Genomic DNA, 20,704 nt, shown 5'->3' with positions numbered 1-20,704 from the left:
CAACCAAACCAAAGTAATGGGTGGCTTACTTTATGAAGGTAATACAGTTTAGTTAAAAGCTATATCTGCCATATTTAGAGAACGAGATACACTACGTAATTGTTGTTGGGTGATAAACTTTATAAGGCATGTCTTAGTAGAGCATCGTAATTAGGGTTGTCACCTTTTTGCTTTTATACGTAAAAATTACCAACAGCAATATGAAAGTATGTGTGTGTGTGTTTGTTGTGTTTGACAACTGTTTTTATTTACGCTTGCAATATAGGCCTTGGCAACTTTTCACCCGGTTGCAACTCGAATAAAGTCACAGACTCTTTATTTCATAAACACAGTAAAACATTCATTCTCAATTGCGAAATTTCGGCAGAAATATTAGCTTCATAGTAACTTCCTATAAAAATGATTTGATGAACTTTAAAAATAATGAAACCAGTTTGGCGTTTTTAGTTTAAATGTTTGTATAAATAAGCTGGTGTGTTTTTCTTAATAACTTATAGACACTCATACGAATTATTTTTATTTTTTCGGGATTTAACATAAACCAAAGAATTCACGCGACAGCCCTAACTAATACTTTTTGCACTAATTATCGCGTGTCTACATCTTTATCAGCCTTTTAAGAAATTTTGTATTGCATGTGTTTAAATTAAATAATTTTGATTCAACAATTTGTCTTGCGTGTTATTTGAATGGCATTTCATTATATTAATTGATAGATAATAGTTTTATGATAACTAGCTTTCCACCCGCGGCTTAGAACCCGCATAATTCCCGTTCCCGTGGGATTTTCGGGACAAAACCTATCCTATGTGTTAATCAGAAGCGTAGCGTGCCTTATTGGGGCCCCGTATAAAAATTTGTTTGGGGGCCCTTAGGAAGGGTAACGATTTCTCACAAAAGAAAAAAAAATGTTTGCATAAAATTAAAAAGAAAAATTTAATTAAAATTAAGCCTTCAAGAAAGATCTTATTTGTCCATAAAAGGCCGGCAAAGCACCTGTAACGCCACTGTGGCCCACCTGCTCCTTTGCTTGCTCTGACATAAAAAAAGAAAAAAGAAAATTAAAAGAAATATTTATTCATCATAATTATCTTTCTGTCACTTATTCCAAAATTTTTACAAACAATTCAAATTAAATATACACACAGGAGGCCAGAAAAAGGCTTTTTTTTACTTTTGTCATTTCTGAAAAAAAAATTTGGGATGTTTTTAGTACCTAATTTTTGCTTACGCACGTTAGGGGGCCCCCTTGGCGCGGGGGCCCCGTATAAATGATACGGCTGATACGGCGGTAACTACGCCCCTGGTGTTAATCTAAGTTACCCTCTATATGTCTGCTAAATTTCATTGTAATCGGTTCAGTAGGTAGTATTTGCGTGAAAGAAAACATACATAATACATCCATCCTCACAAACTTTCGCATTTATAATATTAGTAGGAAGTAGGATAGCATAGGATAGTTTACAAGCTAATTTATTTTACATCAAAACTTCGTAAGACAAAAAAGTATTTTTAGAATTAAAAAGCTTTACGGCGTAAGGCGTTACAGTTGATGATTTAATTATAGATAGGGAGGCGAAGAGGGGAATTTTCTGTAATACTCGAGCGTGGCAGTTTAAGATATGAGAGATACCTTAGACCTAATAGAACCACCTTGTTAACTATTTAGCTCTATATGTAATGACGCGCGCCTAGGATAGACGATTAGATTAGTAAAAAAAAATAGATAGTCTGAAATACTCGAGCGCGTCAGATTAAGATATTGGGGGTTGATTTTAGTGTTTTAAGACTAAAGGACAATGGGAAACAAATGTATGGAGTCTGGGCCCACCCCGCAATAGTAACATGTGATATACCATTGCATAGGGCTTTTTAAGCGGAACATTATTTATTATTACAACTATGGTCAAATGTTAGTACTTTCGGCGTCTTAAAGTATTTTAATCTAACTTATTATTTATGGATTTTTATAAGGTACAATGGTAATAATACACGTATTTCACTTTAAATAAGATTTATTCGTCGTCCTGTACATCGATAACAATTACATCGTTTAAAAAATCCGCGGGGGCCAGGAATGGTTGATATCTCCCAACTCCTATAGGTACCAAATCAAAGATATTATATGAGCGCAAGTACCTACAGTTCGCCGTCCGGTCAAGCAGTACAATAATATTGTGTTATCGCGTTTCTTCCAACTTGGTTTCGATCAATTAATACGGTAAATTATAATATAATTATTGGTAATTACGGTTCTAACACTATTCGGTAATATATTGAAGTAAACTACGATAATTAATTGCAGGGATTAGGATCACTTTTATGACAGTATCACTCCGAAAGTACTGACTTTTAACCTTTGATGTAATACTAAGTTTTATTCGGTATAAAAATACCAATTCATTCATGAGTTTCTCACTTCTATTGAGAGGTGGGCCCACCATTACTCATTGTCCTTTAACTAATCTGACCATAAGTCCTTGACGCCGCCGAGATATAGGGTCGCGAACTTGTAAAAAAAAAAAACGTTAATCCGGCATTCTCGAGCGCGATTGTTTTTATTTTTATTTTGAAGAATATAATCTAAAACTTAATAAAAATACAAAATCTGCCGGTTTCCGCATGACCGGAAGTCTGGAGGAGCCATTTCTCCTTCCGAAAAACGCGTTGCAGCATATAAGTAAGTCGCGAACTTTTGTTTTTTTTTACATTTTTGAAAATCCGTACACGCCAAACCCACCGCTAAAATGGTTTTTACCATAGATGCTTTTCTTTTCGAAATTATTTTCTCTTTCGATTTTGATAAGTCTCGACGACGCCGTTGAATTACGCCATTTAGCTACCTCGCCTCCCTATCTATTATCTTTTTCGCATGTTCTTTAATATTATTTTAATTTTTAGTAGGTAAGTATATTGTAAGATTGTTTGAATTATTATTATTTTATTCATTTCGCTTTTTACTGAGTTTCAGAAATACGTGAAATTACTCACTATTTACAATAAATAATTTTGAATTTGAATTTACTCGTTTTAGTTTATAGAGAAACAATCATTTTCTTAATCTTGAGATTATAATCTTGCAATTGTTGTAATTACTCGATATACATGAAAGAATAATATTATGTTGTTGATACAGAAAAAGTAAATAAATATAAATAAATATTATTCTTATAAATAAATAAATTCTATTTTAACTACTTATGTTTACATGAATATTGAATAATTTTATTTGTTTATTCGTACATTTTTATAAAATTTCTACATATAATAATTATTTTGTTTGTAGTTAAAAATGTATTCTAATTGTCCGTATATGACAGTTTACAGGTGACATTTTAAAATGTTCGTGTAATTCTTTATTGGACGGATAAATTTTAACCAAGGATTGAAAAATCGGCCCTAAAGGTAATTAGGTAACATACATAATAGATACATATTATTATAGATACGTATTATAAATAAAAGATACATATTATTATGTATTTTTAAATAAACACACTTGTAAGCCCAAAAATATATAATAAATCTGCCCCCTGCCCCAATATGGGGCATTATCGATAACACACATGAATGACCACAAGATTGGCTGCTCAGAATGTCCGTTCCGCTTTCCAAGCGCATGCCTTTACATGGATCTAAATATTATAGATAAGATACATCTATTTATTACTAGAGTATTGAAGAACTATTTAGAAACTGAATAGTTTGAATATTATATTGGCTGGATGAATGATTGACGTTATTTATAGAAAAAACATTGAAATGCCTGTTTGTAATGTCAAAATAGGAATTTTTATTTTATTGCGTTGTACCTATAGGTATGAATAACTAGCGCTCCGCCCCGGCTTCGCCCGTAGTACATATTTCGCAATAAAAGGTAGCCTATGTTCTTTCTCAGGGTCTTAAGATTGTCTGTGCCAAATATCATCAAAATCGGTTGAGAGGTTTATGCGTGAAAACCATACATACATACATAATTACAAACTTTTCCTCTTTATAATATTAGTTTTTTTTAAACACCTTTTGATGTTAAAATCGTAGGTAAGACAATCCAGAGAGTTTATGAGGCGCGCAATCTAGGTCTTTATGTAGATAGCTCACTAAGGTATGAGAAACATATTACTGATACGGTTAGTAATTGCTTTTTCCGTTTAAAAACTTTGTACAGAGTGCGTCCATACCTGTCAGAGGACCTTCGAGTGCGTTTGATAGAATCTTTGGTTCTATCTAAACTTAATTACGGTGATACTGTCTATGGTCCACGTCTCCTGGCCAGAACCGAACGGCTCATACAAAGAGTGCAGAATGCGTGTGCGCGCTACTGTTACACAATTCCGCCGCGTAGTCACGTTACGCCGTTTTTAAATAAGCATGGAATCCTCAAGCTTAAAGCAAGGCGCCAATTGCATCTGGCTTCTCTTATGTTTGGGATTATCAAGACTCCTACGCCCATATACCTTTACGAAAAGCTCAGCTGGACAACGAGCAGTCGAGATGTTGCATGCAGAAGTTGCGCTCAGCCACTTATTATTCCTCAACATAGAACGACTACTTTTAGAGGCAGCTTCCGCTATGCAGCATCAAAAATATGGAACGACTTGCCCCCACCGATTAGGTTATTGGTTAATGTTAATACGTTTAAGAAACAACTTAGAAACTACTTAATCGATGAGCAGCGTAGAATAAGCTAGTGTCTAGTCTGTTTATTATGTGGTTTATTATTATATTTGACATTTATGGCATAGATAATTTTTATTTTTTTATTTTTTTTTTATTTAAGCCTGCGTGTAGTTATTATCAAGATGTATATTATAATATATATTATACGTATGTACTATTTTATTGTATTATTTTATAATTATTTATATATATAATTTTCACACACACTCATATGCATTTCATAATATAAACACTATTTTACCTATTACATACTATCACTGCGTCGTCTCACATCCGTGAGTCGGGTCTTATAGGGATCTTGTCGAAAACCAGCGCCAGACATATGCCTGGCACATGCTGAACTCGATCCTTTTTGGCGATACGGGGGCACTTTTATCTAACATTATTTTATTTTTTGTTTTTGTATTGTTCATTCATTTCTTTTTTTGTAATTCTATTTTTAAGCTTTTACTGTATTGTGTCTCAATATTTTGCCAAATAAACATTTTTTCTTTCTTTCTTCTTTCTTTCTTTCTATTAGTATAGATATAGAATGCTCCTTGCTCAGTATACATAATATACATAATATAATTTGATTCTATTCGTAGCTCTATATTTATGAGGATTAAATACGATATAATTTGAGAAAAACAACGCTTTACATACAGGAAAACATTCTATCACATCTAGAATACATCTATATCTGTGATATGACCAACTCTTGATTTCAAAAGCGCAGTGCATTCCGGAAAACATAGTTACATTGACTTGCAACAGATATATCTAGTAACTATCACGTAATCAATATTATGCTGATGGTTTAACCTATGAGGTATTAAGATATAATACATAATATTATAAAACCTTATAGGTGAAGGTATATTGAGTATTTTTAAACTAACTCGGAAAATTATCGTAGTTAACAATTGTTTGGACTTAAATTAATAATTAAAACTGCAATCTATTTTGCATATTATATTGTTCAGTGCTTCTTAGTAAATAAAATAAATCATATATGTAACGGGATGGATCTACCTATACCGGGTGTAATCGTTAAGTGTGCGCAGGCGATTATTCCGTAACTATTACGTGCTATTACTGATATCAAAAAACTTTAAACTGATATTGAAAGTATATCGTATGATTAAAAAACAATAATAACTTTTAAAAAATAAAACGAGAAATATCAAAAAATGTTACATGAAACGCTCCCATACATTTTATTTCCCATAAATTGGTGTATCGAATGCATAGAAATTTCTGTCTTAACAAAAAAAAATAAAAAATAATGTGTAGTCATATTTTTTTTTCGTATGGCTCATGTGTCGATTAACATAAGATAAATTAATGAGCAAGCATACTCATCGTTTTCTCTTACTAATTGCTTTATGCTTAACTTTTAACTGACGGGTTAATTTCTCGTATGTTTATTTTGTTTTTACGGTCAAAGAAAATACTGAATTATTTATATGTTAATTTTTTTGACATCACTACATAGTATAAAACAAAGTCGCTTTTTCTGTCCCTATGTCCCTTTGTACGCTTTAAATCTTTAAAACTACGGAACGGATTTTGATGCGTTTTTTTTTAATTCAATAGGAAGGTTTTAGTGTATAATTTTGTTTATCCGCTTTCCCGCTTTGTCGCCCGGTTTGGGACAAAGCGGGCGAAGCCGCGGGCGGCAAGCTAGTGTTTTATTAATGTACAAGTGAACTTAACCTTTTTAATGCATGAAGGTTATAAGATTTTTTTTACCGAAATCAATTTACAATTATTACAGTTGCATGGCTGCAATTCAATGTGCATGTTAACTATATCTTATCTATATTGCACAAATAATTTTGAGAGTTAATATATACTCTATACTAATATTATAAAGCTGAAGAGTTTGTTTGTTTGAACGCGCTAATCTCAGGAACTACGGGTCCGATTTGAAAAATTATTTCGGTGTTAGATAGCTCATTTATCGAGGAAGGCCTATAGGCTATATATATCATCACGCTAAGACCAACAGAAGCGTAGCACTCCGGGTAAAACCGCGGAGCACAGCTACTTAGTTAATAAATAGAATTAATCATTCTGCAATTTCAAGAAATATAAAATACTTTTAATGCACAGTTTATGTCAATTACTTCAAATTTGAGTAACTAAGTAATAAAAGAAACAAAGTTAGTGTAACAAAGTCGGTATTAAAAAGAACATTGATAAAATTTTACAAGATTAAATATGTTAATTACAAACTTTTAACCGAGATTTTCAATTCATAGCCTATAATTTATTCATTGGAAAAACTAGTTATGTATGTACACACACATACCTATTTAATGAATTCCATTGACTAGTAAAAGCACCCACAGCACATTAACTCGAAAGTAAAATGAATGTACATATATCGTGTATACTCTATATGCAAAGTAGATCGGACTAAATAACAACAATTTAAAATCAAATAGATGAATGTGATTTTACTTTTGAAGGCACCTATAGATTATATTATTGCAATTATAAAAAAAAGTTAAGTTTTAGAAGCTGTGGGTGTAAAACTAGCTTTAAATCAGTAAGTGGTGAAACTTGACCTTTATAAATGAGCAATATTTAAAGATTATAATCTATAATAATGGTATAAAGCTGAAAATTTTTGAAAGCGCGAACCTCAGTCGAACTTACTACCGAATTCGAAAAATGTTCATCGTTGAATATGCACGTTATTCCTGAGTACCTACTATCCAGACGGATCGTTAGTTTATTTTACAAATAAGTGATAATACTAATAATTAAATATCATATAAGACAAACCTTATAATAATACGTAATAATATTTGTGGTTGTCTGTACGTGAGAATTTCCTAGATTTAGGAATCGAGGTTAGCGAAACCGCAGCTTATTTGAAATATTGGAGACTTACGGTAAACTCAGTTTAAACGATTTATTTGCAATTGTATTTATTCCCTCATATATTTGAAGTTTTGTAGCATTTCTAACCCATTTTACACATACGGGTTGATAAATGCCTGTATACTGTATTTTAGACAATTAAATACAGTTGAACTGTATGATAAGACGCTAATTATCTGTTTGTTTCACATTCCCCTATAATTAGTTACATAATTCCTAAACAATGTGCAGTTATAGAGGCAGCGTAAGTAAAAAAACAAAACAACTTGCGGTTTCTATTTTTTTCATTAGCGGTTTAAGTAAGTTATAATATAAATATTGTAACTTATTATAATATGTGTACGTTAAAAAAAATCTTCGAAACACCTGATGTAAACTGATAGTCACCGCATTTTGACTCTTTATTTTTCTAACATAAATGAAAGCGGAAGTAGAGCTTTTTGTTTGGGATTATCGTTATTATTGCACCAAATACCGAACTACTTACAAACAAAATTCTACTACATTATGATCACTATTCACTACACATATATAATCACTATTATAACGCAACAGACAACTGTTAACAAATCCTCGAAGAAAGCATTCTAATCAAATTAATGTCCGAACAGCGAACACGTGGACTTTCGCAGTGAAAGTCGACAAACAATTCGACCTCGTGAATTTGTAAACAGGAATGACGTTCTCAGATATAATACTATACTGGTAGCAAGATACGCCATTCATAATTCTCAACTATCTAAACGTATGAAAGAAGGAAATTATTGAAGTGAAACTTCTTTATCGGGATTGGAAAAAAATTTAGTGTAACATTTTTTCGTTACGCGTGACATTTTTCCGTTACGCGCCATCTTTTTCTTATCCCTACCACGCGTGATTCGACGTATTTCTGTAAAGTTGCATATAAGTAGTAAATTATTTTTTGAAAAATAAGGTCATAAAGAAGTTTCACTTCTTACGTGTGTACACTACTACACGCACACATTTTTTTTCTTATAGGCGCAGTTACAGCCTAATATTTGGAGGGAGGGTAGGGGTCACAAATGTTCAATTTGATTCAGTAAATTAGGCTTAATTGCTATAATAAAAGTCTTATATTATTTTGTTAGGGAATATTATGGGTAGAATCACCCATCATATATATCATAACCTTCATATTTTAAATGTTAAAGTAATTTCCTTGTAAAAAGAAACATAAAAACACAATTTAAGAAAGTCTTGTTCATTGGAATGCCGAATCTCTGTTTGAACTTTAAAGGTTCCTTGAGCTGTAAACTTATCTTCCAAAAGACGAACAATGTCATAAACAAGTTATAAAAGATCACATTTATTTAAGTACATCCAAATAAAGATATTATTATGAATTGTAACCATGGTAACAATATTTCATGGCGTAATGACAGTTGATGAATGAACAGATCAATGGCATTGAACGTAAGTGCTGATTTACACAGGGTCAGTAGACAAGTCAGTCGCGGCGCCGAAATTCGGCGCCGCAACTGACTTTAACTGTTTACATAGACTTTAAGCCTCTGTACTGACTTCAAATCTGTTTACACAGGGTTTTTTTTCGGGTCAGCACTGATTTGCCTCGAATTTGTAGTCAGTTACTGACCCTGTGTAAATGTAAATGTAAAGCGCGCAAGAGAACTATCCGCAACTATTTTGTCTCTCCCATCAACTCTATGGGCTAGTAAGAAAGTGCGCGCACGTAGCGACGCAACTTCCTATAGAGTTGATGGGAGAGACAAAATAGTTGCGGAGACAAAAGTTGCTCTTGCGCGCTAGCTCTTAAGAGCTCATAAAGAGCCAGTAGAAACCAATGACAATATTTTGACAATCAGTGATCACTGTAGTTAACTTAAATAAATAAGACATCAGATGATAACAATCATTTATTTTTATTATTTGCTACTGGGAAGCAAACTTGTGAAATAAAAATGTGATAATCTATAGAATATTTTATCAAAGAATGCTTTGTTGGCCTTTTAGATGGCAGATAGAGGTATTTTTCTTGAAGTTAAATATTTAGTTGGTACATAGGAATATCTATTTAGCTGTACATAATATTATGTATATTTAAATTTGCAGCTTTATTTGCTAAAATACGTAGGTAATTTATTTGTAAAGAAGCAGTATTAGAAATTCATTCACTGCTATTCACATTACGTATAAAGCTTCAAATCTCATTAAGAAATCTCAACATCTGAAGTCGTAAAGAGTGAAAACATTTCTACTTAAATAATATATGATAATAAACTTGGACAAAGGTGATTTTATCAAATGTACGATCTGTAGTTTCTATTATTCTAAAATAAACATTATATTGTACGTTTTGAATAAGAAAACATTGAGGCTAACATATGAAGAAAGTATATTTTTTAACATAAATAACACTGAAACCGAACTTTTTTTAATTTAACATTATTTATATTTATGACTAGCTGTGCCATCGCTCCGCTCCTGTTGGTCTTAGCGTGATGATATAATATAATAGCTAACACCGAAAGAATTTTCCAAATCAGACTAGTAGTTCTAGAGATTAGCGCGTTTAAACAAACAAACAAACAAACTTCAGCTTTATAATATTAAAAATATATTAGTATTAGGTAGTATATAAGTATTAGTATAGATGTAGGATACATATTATTTTTGTAAATATTTCGTTATAAAAATTCGTAAGTACAAGTCATAAAGATACTTAAAATACAGAAGTCAATGGCTACTGGTATTGTTATTCATAGCGTAGTTTGCTTGTTAGTTTTTATGTTCACTTTCTTTTCAATCCTTTGGTGGTCTCGATTGTAATTACATGAAAGCAACTGGAATAGACAGGCCTCTGTTTAATAGATGACCAGGGTTCGAATCACACCTCGCGATCGTTTTTTAACGCAACCACTACCGCCAGCCAGACAGCCCGGACTCTAACCGAAATAGCAAGAGGAACAGTATATTGAAAACCCAACTATACTAAAATGACTTTTTTTTAAACGTTGCTAGCTCACGTACCAATTTTAGGCATTGTTTTTAATTGCGCGCATATCGTGGCGATTCATACTGTATTCGTTATATTCAAAGAACAATACAGAACAACCATATCATATAGATGGCAGAGGGATATAATTTCATGTAACCCACCATTAAAAAAACAACAAAATACTCTTTAGGATATTTATTTCAGCCATATATGTATTTAGTTATACACTAGCAATACTACGTATAAAAGGGTTGTGAGTTAAACTCTTACTCACACAGCTAATTATAATTAATATGTAAATATGAATGGACAGGAATAAGATTTATATCTACAACTGACCTAGTAACTCCTCATGAATTTTTCATGTTTTTAAAACACATTACTTGTGTTATCTACCATCAAATACCTAATTAAAAATTAGAGAGATTATAGTAGGCGGATGCATTGTGTGGAAAATTTTCGAGATACCAAATTACCTTTATAACTTGTTATGGAGTATTTTAAGAGAAAGTTATGGAAAGGCGATTAATATTCATGGCGTAGACCTTCACACAGTTTTTGTAGAACATTATTTATTGCAATGTTAATATGATTAGGCTCATTTGACTATTTACCGTTACGCGGTGTTAGAGATTCACTTTTAATTTGGAATGTGTTTTAGTTTTATCGATATATGAATTGCGAACATCACTAGACCTCAGACAGGGCTGTCACTACAATTATTTTAATTAAAAATTTATTTATTTGCGATACAATTATCGTAGTTTACTTTGACTAAAGGTTCAAGACTCACTGTCTCTCTCAAAGGTTCAAGGTTCACTCTTGGATAAACACACGGAAAATATTTACCATAGAGTCAGAATCTGGAAGATTTTTTTTTGAAAAGTTTAAACTCTGCAAAATTCTTAACAAGTGCCTTTAATTGGATAATTTACATGCGTAAAAAAATTGGTTATTATTTTTAATAACATCAACGACGTTCGCACATAAATATTGTGCCTGAAACGTATTCTAATGAAGAGCTATTTAAATTTTTCCCAATATGACTGGTATATCAAGAATGTGATACCAACTGGTTTTTATTTATTCCTAAATAGGAAAGTAACCTACTGTTCTACTTCAGGGCAGTGACTAGCTTGGTGGTCATCTAATGTTTATTTATTTCCTGTGTTTTGGTTTTGGTGTTAAATAATTTTTAAATTATTTATCTTAGTTATTTTTAATAGAGGTCGAAGCTTGATAAATTAACTAATGGAATTTTACTTGACAAATTCCTAGTTTTTATACAGTTTGGAATGGATCCTAGAACAGATAAAATCATCTTAGATACTAAGTCTTTTGGAACGAAGTTATAATTTTTTTCAAATCCTCCTTATTTTTTTTCAAAAATATGTAGGTTTAGAGGCATTTGTTTCAAAGATATTATGTACAAGTACGTACGTACCGGACATCAGATATTAATATTATAAAGATCAGTTAAGCAATACTATGATTTACTATGATTTTTGATAAAAAATACTAACGTGTTTAAATTACTGGTTACAGAAAGTACAGTGGTAGTAGTCACAATCAAATGGAACAATAATATATAGAGAAATTCCGTATGTAGACAACATGTCACGTAGTAAAGAGAACACTTAACAGTTTTACTGTCTGTTCACAATAAAACAATTGAATCGTAATCAACCATTTTGAGAAAGACTGTTGGTTTCTTGGAGGAAATGAAAACAGTATATAGAATGTGGCTGTCGAGTTTTTTGCTGTATGTCTGAACGTGCAAACTGTTTCATTCCTACGAATATTATGACATTTGTTGTGTGTGTGAGTGAGTGTGTACGTGCGTGTGTGTTTGTATTTTAATAAAAATGTTACCATAATATGTGACCATAAATTACTATAAAGTATAAACCTATACATTTATTGTTATTGAAGTGAAACTTCTTTCGGCGCGTTGAGAGTCAAATTTTAAAGTCGCGTCAAGGCTCTACCATCACGCCATGCCATTTTTGTATCTTTCAATCTTGCCAAAAAGTTTCACTTCTGGCACGTGTGTTCGGCACCCACGCTCTTTTTTTGCTCTACAAATGTGTAAGCAAAAGTCTTCTTCATGCCTACGAATATTATATTTGGTGTATATGTGTGTGTGTGTGTGTAATTGAATATTATCAATTAAATTGTGTTCATATAAAGAAACGTGTTTTATTTCATACTAGTGGTCCGCCCCGGCTTCGCCCGTGGTACATATTTAGCAATAAAAGGTAGCCTATGTCCTTTCTCGGGTATCAAAATATCTCCATACCAAATTTCAAGAAAATTGGTTAAGTAGTTTAGGCGTGATTGAGTAACAGACAGACAGACAGACAGAGTTACTTTCGCATTTATAATATTAGTATAGATCTACAGGTATTGACAATATTATCCCCTAGGGGGGAAACAGCCTAATATTTTAATCCTATGTTGTCTTGACAAATTTAATGTGAACACACATGGTCAAATTATCCAATTTTATTCTTAATTTTTTATTAATTCGTAGTTAGGTATAAGCAAATAACAAGTTTCGAGTGAAAGTATATGATTCGACGAAGAACGGTGAAATGAAAATAAAAGTAAAACTTATTACAAGAATCGAACGATGAACTGTCTGTTAAAATTTTGGAATGGAAAATAGTAATGTTATATTATTATATATCTACGAAAAACTGTTTATAAATAATTTGTTAACAGCAATTACGAAAGTTAACAGGATAACAAGAGTACAACGGCAAAAAAAAAGAAAACTAATAATTGTTATTGCCATAACTCACAATAAATTATAGAATTTAATTTATTAAATGTATGTGACCCACAAATAAAAAAAAAAAATAAAGACACTAGGCCTAATTGGTCTCGTTTATAAAATTTGAATGACTGTCAACCAGTTTAAACTGAGAATCAGCGCTGTCCGTTTCGTTAACATTCCGTAGCGTCAACATAAAACTAGATTGCTTGCTTCTATTTATATGTAGGTACTTTTTCTTTTATTCGGATATCAAATGATTTTCGCTAGGTGTTTTATTGAATAAATAGGTGAATTTTTTACTTTTAAATAATCGTGTTTCATAAAATTAATTAAGTTCTATTTCCTACTCCACTACATAATCAAAATCAAAATCAAAATCAAAAATATTTATTCGTTAACAAATATGTTTACAATTATATCAGTCATTGAGACATCCTTTTAAGCATTTATAAGCTTGTGGTAGAATATCTCGCTCTTCCTAGAGTACATTACCATTTATTGTTACACGAATAACATTTCCTTAATAAAGTAAAAAGTGATATAAAGATAAATGGGTATGTAAAAACTATTCAGATATACTTTATGGAACAGAACAGGTGTGTATCTTTGTGTATGTGTGTGTGTGTGCGTTTGTGTGTAATGTGTAAGTATATATTATATATGTTGCTTTATTTAAAAAAATATTTTACTTTAAATTTATTAAATATTACATAATATAAAACAAAGTCTCTTTCTCTGTCCCTATGTCCCTTTGGACGCTTAAATCTTTAAAACTACGCAACGTATTTTTATGCGGTTTATTTTTAATAGATAGAGTGATTCAAGAGGAAGGTTTTAGCATATAATTTAATAGGTTTTAGACAAAGCGGGCGAAGCCGCGGGCGGAAAGCTAGTATTCTATAATCATAAGGGTTTGTGAGTGATGTGGTGATGGGTGGATATTTCTAATGCATTCACAAAAACAGTTGATTCGATCTGTGCACAATATTATATAGATTAGCAATGTATGTGTTGATTGTGCATTTGTGATGAGAAAAATAAATAAAAATTTAATTTAATTTAATTGATTTAATTTTGTTACACAGATAACTGGATATGAGCAAAGGTAAGAAAAATAGCTTTATCCTATTGTGCAAAAATACTTTGTGAGATAACTTTGTTTTTATAGTTGTGTAGAGTACGTAAGAATAAATACATAATATATATATTATGTAGTCTCTAGATCTCTCGAAAGTAAACTTTACAGTACAACTTGGGTTGTCTCTCTCATGTTTTAAATACGTACGTTTCAGACATTTTCATATGACAAGAATTTAAATTATTTAACCATAAATCTCAATGACAAGTGGAAACGGACCTTTCAATAACAATTAGCAGTAGAATGCATAATTAGTAACCGTCCTTAGGTTTCAAAATTTTCTCTCGAACAATAGATAGTGAACTCTCGTTTAAATTTGAACAAGGTGAGAAAGTGACAATTTTCTTAAGTGTTTGAAAACAAAGCTATGTCTACTATCTAGCTATATAAATAGATAATTTATTTATGATAATAATAATTAGTACATTTGTTGATTTTTAAAACTTATGTAAAAAAATATAAGTTCAGAGAGCCTATTACAGCATTGATGAATATTATATGGAAGATGAAAACCCATGGAGGGTCGTCGCGTAAAAACCACAGAATAATAATTCTTTGGCATATTATTATGATATAATATTATGAGGTTTCATATTATGTAAGATTAAATTGTATATTGACATGATTTTAAAAGAGCAACTATGGAGTTCCTTGCCGGTTGTTCTCCATAGATACTGCTTTCTGAATCGGTAGTAAATGTTAAAAATATGTAAAGACGATTCAAAAGTGCTTCTAGAAGAAGTCTAATTGAATAAATTAATGTTTGAGTTTTAGTTTGATTCGCTCATATTCCTGATAAGCAGTTATTACTAAAAGTAAATACGTAGATGTTCGGTGTAGTTATTTATTCGTGAATGTATTTTATTTTCAATTAAATATATATACGTACATAATATAATATTAAAAAAAATATGAATATAAAATTTAATTTATATTATATAATATAGCAATATAAATTAATGTATGAATAGAACGAGCATTGTTTACACTCTCACTTATAATCTACTTTTTGATAGTAAGTTTTTAATTTAATTAAAATAATATAACAAGAGGCAATGACATTTGACACATGAGAAAGTTTTATATAATATATTTTAGTTATTTTGTTTTTTATAATACCACAGAATATACATAATAGTAATAATATCTACTATGAAATTTGTCGATTTGTGCGGTTGTATTGTGTCTGTAGTGTCTATTTTATCTCGTGGTTTTAAATGAACTCGAGTTATGACAATTTTTAATGCATATAATAAATATTAAATATATAAGGTTTCTACTGTATCATCTGTTTCATAAATTCTAATCGATTAACTAGGAAATTATGATAATAATTAAAGAACTTAGTAGAAACGTAGGTAAAGTTTGACGTAATTTTTATTCATAACTAACTGTATGAAAACAATATATGTTATAGACAATATATGAGATAGAGACGTTAACATAATATATTTACGTTAATAAAATATAATATCAAGCAACACTTTGCTTAACATGAATTTCTCCGGTCATTCACATTTCAATGCGATGTAAAGAATGAAAGTGAAATAATTGTATAAGAGAGGCATATAATTTACAAATACGACCAATGTTTAAATTACATTACATTACAATTACAAACACGTCTATATATATATATAGTTTATGAGGAAAATAAACCTATATACTGTATTAATCACTACATAGTATAAAACAAAGTCGCTTTCACTGTCCCTGTGTCCCTATTTATGATTAAATCTATAAAAAAGTTGCAATGGATTTTTATATGTTTTTTTAATAGATAGAGTGATTCTCGAGGAAAGTTTTAGTATATAATTTATTTGGTTTCAGACAAAGCGGGCGAAGCAGCGGGCGGAAAGCTGGTTAAACTATAAAGTACTAAATTTTTGGAGATTGTCTCTACATACAAAAGCTTTAATTGCAATTCATTATATTTTATTAACGTATAAAAAAGTATATATAGTATTTTTCTACGTATATTTTATACTTGTTTGGCCACACGGTTTCAGCCTTCCTCGATAAATGAACTATCCAACAGTGAAATAATTTTTCTAATCGGCCTGTGGTTACTGAGATTAGCGCGTTCAAGCATACTAACAAACTCTTCATCTTTATAATACTAGTATAGATATGATACACTAAAAATAAATATAATATCATATCTAAATGCGAATAGTTTTGGAATACAAGTTTAATAGGCAATCACAATTTAACTTTGCGTGTGACTTTGCTGACCTTACCTAACTATTTTGTTCGTGCATTGTGTCATCGCGTAGGCAAATTCAATTATTTTAGAGCTGGTTTTTCAATCCTTGGTTAAAACTTATTCATCGAATAACGTATTAAACTACCATTTCAAAAATGTATTCTAATTGACCGTATTTGACAGTTTACAGGTGACATTTTAAAATGTTCGTATAATACTTTATTGGACGGATAAATTTTAACCAAGGATTGAAAAATCGGCTCTTAAAAGAATAGTTATTTGATTTAGGGCCGATTTTTCAATGCTTGGATAAAACTTATTCGTCGAATAATGTATAAAACTACCATTTTAATAACGTATTCTAATTGCCCGTATTTGACAGTTTACGTGACATTTTAATATTATCGTGTAATACTTTATTTGACGGATAAGTTTTATCCAAGCATTGAAAAATCGGCCCTTAAGGCTTTAAGAATACGTCGTATGTAAAAAAAATCAAAATTACTAAGAGCTACTTACCTATTTGCTATTTATTAGTCTTAAATGAAAGAAAGGTTGACCTTTGACCTTCCTTGAATCCAAATACCACAAAATAATTAAAAATACTAGAGTAGTTGAATTCACGAAATAATTAAAAATTTTAGAGTAGGTAAAGTTGGCCCAATTTTTAATCAAAAAGTCATTAAGTTATTGTTGAGAAAAAATATATATTTCTCATTAGATGCGCCGTATTTGATGCCGTTACACTTTGTTGTGAGTTAGTGACATAGATTTTTAACCTTAACATGATCTTGTAATATAGGTAAGGTGTACTAAATAAATCCATACTTATATTAAGAAATGTGAAATTCTATCTGTTTCTTTATCACATAAACTTTTATGCCTAAAACACAGCATTAAAATGTAATCGAAGCCTTTAAAAAAGCCGAAAAAAGGTTGTATTTTTTTTTTCAATAAATCGACATCTGCTAAGCCTACTTATGGAGAATGAAACTTTATCCGCGTGGTTATAAATAAATAAGTTTTAAAACATTTCAAATTCATGATAATTGAATACATTTCAAATATAAGTACATACTTATGAATTATTTTACGATGAGATTCCTACTTATATGAAATCATCAAAAGAAATCACACATGTTTCAAATAAAATTACCGCAATAACTCATGAATATAATAACCCGTCTTTAAAAAATAGCTTCACAAACGGGACATGAGATGCGTACATTCGTACAAACATTTTTTCCTATTAAGAAATTAATAAGAATCCTCGCGTGCGCACGATCCACGCAAAGAATGTAAAAGTGAAAAGATTTTCTTCCACAAAAGATGAACATTAACTGAATGGTCCGAGAGACCGCGAAGTTTACACCTACTTATAGTTATTTTTAGATTTGTATGAGTTTACTTGCGTACATTTTTCATGTTACGATTTACTTAGTATGAATGAATGAATGAATGAATGAAAACTTTATTGTACACACCAAATTACAGACATTACATAAAAAAGAATACACATAAATTGCACAATAAGCGACCTTATGGCTACAGAGCCATCTCTTAAAGGTAACCCAAGTATTATGACTCTAGAAGAAAAAAAGCTTCTAAAAGCTCATATTGTCATATCTTTCGATTCTAAACTATGAAGTTTTGAATGTGCATTAGGTATTAAGCCAGTTTTACTTTAGTACCGAATAGTTATAGATTTTGTTGCATTTCTATGAGATTTTTATACTGACTGAGATTAGTTGAAGCTGTTGCCAGTTGACTGCGCTTACGACATGTAGAAGTAAATCTTATGCGAGTTATATGAAAATAAAACTTGTATTAGTAGCTGTTAGTAGAGTACATAGTGGAGAGCTTGATTTATGCATGCTTGTGTTCTAACGTCGCAGTCGGTCGTAATTATAAATATTTAGGTAAATAATAATTGAATAAATGTGAAGCAATATTTATTTTTATAAATTTGGATTTGGACTTTTATGATTTTTTATTTTTATGAGTTGTTTTTCTACTAACAAAAATATATATTTAGAGATAGTTATCAGATGATGAAGAGAGATAAGCTTCTGGCACTTGTACTAGCCACTGTGTACATAATTTATTATCAGTATGCAACATGGATGTAGGTATGTACGTGTGTACACACGCCTACACACACATGCACCTGTTTGAAGGAATGTGTCTAGTTCCAAATGAATATTATTTGTAAAAGCGTTTTGTTTAGAATGAGTAAATAAAGAAAATATAGAAATTTAGTAAGACGTACTATGGCTTCATTTTTAATCCAAATGTAGGTTAAATATACAGGATAATGCACTAATTACAGATATTATCTTCTTAATGCAGGTTTAACCTAGTTATGAAAACTAGGTTATTTCTCTAAACGTTCCCATAGTATTAAAAGTATGTAGATTTGTATTTATCCGTGTTATAATGTTTATGTCGCAGTCATCTTATTGAATGTGCTATTTGATTGAATGATTAGCACCTTCATTGAATTTCTAAAGGTCTACTCGTACTCGTACAAAGTTGTTGAATGTAATGTTCAACGTCTTGACTGGACGCCTAGTCATTCAATTGAATGTCGTCATTCAATGAACGCGGTAGTCATTCAATAAAATAGCAGATTCAAGCACATGATGGCGACAATAATATTAGGTCATGAGTCGAAAGTATGACCCCTATTCGTCCTTGATTCCTCATCGCCGCTTTTAGAGTTTAAAACTGGTTAGAGAAAATCAGTAAAAACGAAATGCCATGACATCATTTTACTTTCCAATACTATCTATGGACATAATAAATTTGATTTATGTTTTGTTTTGTTTCTTTTTTTAAGGTTTCCCGCCAAACACCTTTGATCGTTATACAACATACTTTTTTTGTTATTAGTAAGGTTATTAGTATCACCTCTTTGTATAATAATATTGTTTGTAGTGATACATTTTTGTGGAGTAGTCGTAAGTATAAAATAATTTATATTCCTTTGAAATGATGAAATGATAACGATTATTCCAAACAACAATTATTTTACTAATGAACCAACCATGTTTTTTTCCCTGGTAAAAAGTGTAATAAATAAATGCTTTCTTCATGCACTTAAATGAATTACCATTGTATAATTGGAAATCTTTTATGACGTAAACTGACAAATTGTTTTGCCACTCACGACTTTTGGGCGAGAGAAAAGTGATTGTGATGATACTTAAAAAAATATCTGAATTCGAGAACAGCTGAACCGATTTCGTTAATTAGTAATATTCCTTGAAGTACGAGATAGAGATAAAACGTAATCATGTAGGTAGTACGGGAGAAGCCGGGGCAGACCGCTAGTTTTGGATAAAGAAGCTTGTGTTTCGTATAAACATGGACAGCCAATATAAATAAAATAATAAATAAGATTCATGCCGTATGATTAATAATCGACTGGCTTTAATTGCCTTTTACTTTTTTAATTTATTCAACTCTCACACGCTTCTTCATTTAAAATGCATGAATGTAGTATACAAACTAAAAGCACCAACAAAAGCACACAAGAAAGTTTTAAAATATAATCAACAAGCTTAAAGCACATACAAAATATCAAAAGAAAGTGAACCAAAATACTAATTTTAAATGAACGCATCCATAATTAATATCGACAAGCCACAAATAAAACAATACATCACTAACCTCCATCCGGTAAACATCCGTAAGGAGTTGCCACCGCACAAATCGTGTTTACGTATAGAGGTCAAATGCACAGCGCATGCGTGGTTCGTCACACGCCACGGGCGACTTACTAAGCTGTGGTAGCGTTTGGTCGGAGACTGTCTCTTGGGAGTAGTGATGTGACGGCGATAAAATCGATTGTTCATGGTAGATATGGACGATTTGTCTTGCTGGGCTCTCCCACTTTATCTCTATAAAGTTGTCTAAATTGTGATTTGATATTGATCGTAATTCATGGAATCATTTGTTTATGTTTCTGTTTTGTTTTGAGAAAATAAATGTAGGTACATATTATTAAAATTTTCTTTCAAATAAAGTAAATTGTACAAGTAATTTACT

General features: G+C 31.0%; 1 protein-coding gene across 1 annotated transcript in view; it reads right to left on the bottom strand.

The window, feature by feature from the left end:
* Positions 1 to 20,436, bottom strand: part of LOC123702866 — a 33,467-nt gene extending 13,031 nt beyond the window's left edge. Inside the window, exon 1 of the mRNA XM_045650699.1 lies at positions 20,327 to 20,436. The gene's annotated coding sequence lies outside the window, so the exon portion shown is untranslated. The remainder of the gene's footprint in view (positions 1 to 20,326) is intronic.
* Between the last annotated feature and the right edge of the window lie 268 nt (positions 20,437 to 20,704).

This window comes from Colias croceus, chromosome 24 (genome assembly GCF_905220415.1).
Source record: "Colias croceus chromosome 24, ilColCroc2.1".
Lineage (NCBI taxonomy): Eukaryota > Metazoa > Arthropoda > Insecta > Lepidoptera > Pieridae > Colias > Colias croceus.
Note: the sequence above shows the minus strand (reverse complement) of the source record. Positions and strands in the feature narration are given on the sequence as shown.